Source organism: Ascidiella aspersa, chromosome 5, assembly GCF_963924565.1.
Source record: "Ascidiella aspersa chromosome 5, kaAscAspe10.2, whole genome shotgun sequence".
NCBI classification, from domain to species: domain Eukaryota; kingdom Metazoa; phylum Chordata; class Ascidiacea; order Phlebobranchia; family Ascidiidae; genus Ascidiella; species Ascidiella aspersa.
The window spans coordinates 8,638,811-8,641,310 of record NC_139451.1 but is presented as its reverse complement, the minus strand read 5'-3'; the positions used below and the strand labels follow the sequence as shown (position 1 = coordinate 8,641,310).

At 54.4% G+C, this 2,500-nt stretch overlaps 2 non-coding genes across 2 annotated transcripts in view; both read right to left on the bottom strand.

Moving 5' to 3' along the window:
• Positions 1 to 42, bottom strand: part of LOC146142448 (5.8S ribosomal RNA) — a 154-nt gene extending 112 nt beyond the window's left edge. The window contains exon 1 of the ribosomal RNA XR_014499006.1: positions 1 to 42. This exon is cut by the window's left edge and continues 112 nt beyond it. This is a non-coding gene — a ribosomal RNA (5.8S ribosomal RNA).
• A 247-nt stretch (positions 43 to 289) lies between these two features.
• LOC146142447 (small subunit ribosomal RNA) lies at positions 290 to 2,100 on the bottom strand. The gene has a single exon (XR_014500119.1). It is a non-coding gene; the product is annotated as a small subunit ribosomal RNA (ribosomal RNA).
• Between the last annotated feature and the right edge of the window lie 400 nt (positions 2,101 to 2,500).

Below are 2,500 nucleotides of genomic sequence, written 5' to 3'. Positions count from 1 at the left end.
CCTTCATCGACTCACGAGCCGAGTGATCCACCGCCAAGAGCCATCCACGATTGTTTCGCTCGCACAGTGCCTCGCACTAAAGGGTGACAAAATATACCGCGCCGAGCGGTCGGCCAGGCCGACGCTTGAAGCCGGAGCGCGCGGCACCGCGGCACTCGACGCGCAAACATTACCGGGTGACCGAATCGCCGGCCGGCGCGCCGCTCCTCGCGGGTCGGGCGCCGGGTAGCAAAAACTTTTTCTCTCGCTTGTCCGAGTTTCGCGTTCGCCGAAGCGTTTGCGAGACCGTTAATGATCCTTCCGCAGGTTCACCTACGGAAACCTTGTTACGACTTTTACTTCCTCTAAATGATCAAGTTAGATCGTCTTCTCGGACGCCGGCTCGACCGTTGCCGGCCGCGCCAGGTCCAATCGGAGGACCTCACTAAACCATTCAATCGGTAGTAGCGACGGGCGGTGTGTACAAAGGGCAGGGACGTAATCAACGCGAGCTAATGACTCGCGCTTACTGGGAATTCCTCGTTCAAGGGAAATAATTGCAATTCCCTATCCCTAGCACGACCGGGGTTCAGCGGGTTACCCAGACCTGTCGGCCAAGGCGAGCACATGCTGATCCGGTCAGTGTAGCGCGCGTGCGGCCCCGAACATCTAAGGGCATCACAGACCTGTTATTGCTCAATCTCGTGTGGCTAAACGCCACTAGTCCCTCTAAGAAGTTAGACGCCGACCGATTGGGTCGCGTAACTAGTTAGCAAGCCAGAGTCTCGTTCGTTATCGGAATTAACCAGACAAATCGCTCCACCAACTAAGAACGGCCATGCACCACCACCCACAGAATCAAGAAAGAGCTCTCAATCTGTCAATCCTCACTGTGTCCGGGCCGGGTGAGATTTCCCGTGTTGAGTCAAATTAAGCCGCAGGCTCCACTCCTGGTGGTGCCCTTCCGTCAATTCCTTTAAGTTTCAGCTTTGCAACCATACTTCCCCCGGAACCCAAAGACTTTGGTTTCCCGCAAGCTGCCGGAGAGGTCGTAAAACTAACGCCCCCCGATCGCTAGTTGGCATCGTTTATAGTCAGAACTAGGACGGTATCTGATCGTCTTCGAACCTCTGACTTTCGCTCTTGATTAAAGAAAACATTCTTGGCAAATGCTTTCGCAGTCGTTCGTCTTGCGCCGATCCAAGAATTTCACCTCTAACGGCACAGTACGAATGCCCCCGTCTGTCCCTCTTAATCATTACCTCGCGCTCCGAAAACCAACAAAATAGAACCGAGGTCCTATTCCATTATTCCATGCACCATTATTCAGGCGAATCGCCTGCTTTGAACACTCTAATTTTTTCAAAGTAAACGTTCCGGCCGCCGCCGACACTCAGTCAAGGGCACCGGCGGAGAACCGGAGGTGAGGCCAGGACGGCCAGTACACGCCTTGCGACGGACCGGCCGCCTGCGCCCAAAATCCAACTACGAGCTTTTTAACCGCAACAACTTAAATATACACTTTTGGAGCTGGAATTACCGCGGCTGCTGGCACCAGACTTGCCCTCCAATGGATACTCGTTAAAGGTTTTAAAGTGTACTCATTCCAATTACAGGGCCTCGTTTAGAGTCCTGTATTGTTATTTTTCGTCACTACCTCCCCGCGTCGGGAATGGGTAATTTGCGCGCCTGCTGCCTTCCTTGGATGTGGTAGCCGTTTCTCAGGCTCCCTCTCCGGAATCGAACCCTGATTCTCCGTTACCCGTAAGAACCTCGGTAGGCCAGTACCGTACCGACGAAAGTTGATAGGGCAGACACTTGAATGATCCGTCGCCGGTGCGAGACCGTGCGATCCGCAAAGTTATCCAGAGTCACCAAAGGTTGCGGGCCGAAGCCCGGTCGGTTTTTGGTCTGATAAAAGCACGCCTCCCGCGAGGTCGGCGCTTCACGCATGTATTAGCTCTAGCATTTCCACAGTTAACCACGTAAAACGTACGATCAAATGAACCATAACTGATTTAATGAGCCATTCGCAGTTTCACTGTACGAGAGCTCGTACTTAGACTTGCATGGCTTAATCTTTGAGACAAGCATATGACTACTGGCAGGATCAACCAGGTAGCTACTTCAGCGTAGCCCCGAAAGGCCGACGAAGGAGGCGCCGCTGATGCGGCGCCGTCGCTCGGTCGATGCGAAACCCGAAGGCTTCTCCGTTAAAATTTCGTTCTTTGCTCGGCTGCCCGAACTCAGAAAACCGTCACCGCCCGTCGCACCCGCCGGAGTAAGACTTCGTCGGCAGGCCTTTCGACCGCCACGTCGCCAACACCGGCGCGAGCGCAACGCACGCCAGACAACTTCGCCGAAGCGACCGCTCAGAACCCGACAAACTGACACTCGGCTCTTCGCGCAGCAGCAACATCTGCCCAGCGAGCCAATCGCCTTTTCACCGATTCTTTACTTGTCGAAGCTTGTCAGCTCCCACAAGTATAGCAAAGATGAGTGTTGTCCCTGGGGTCTTCCG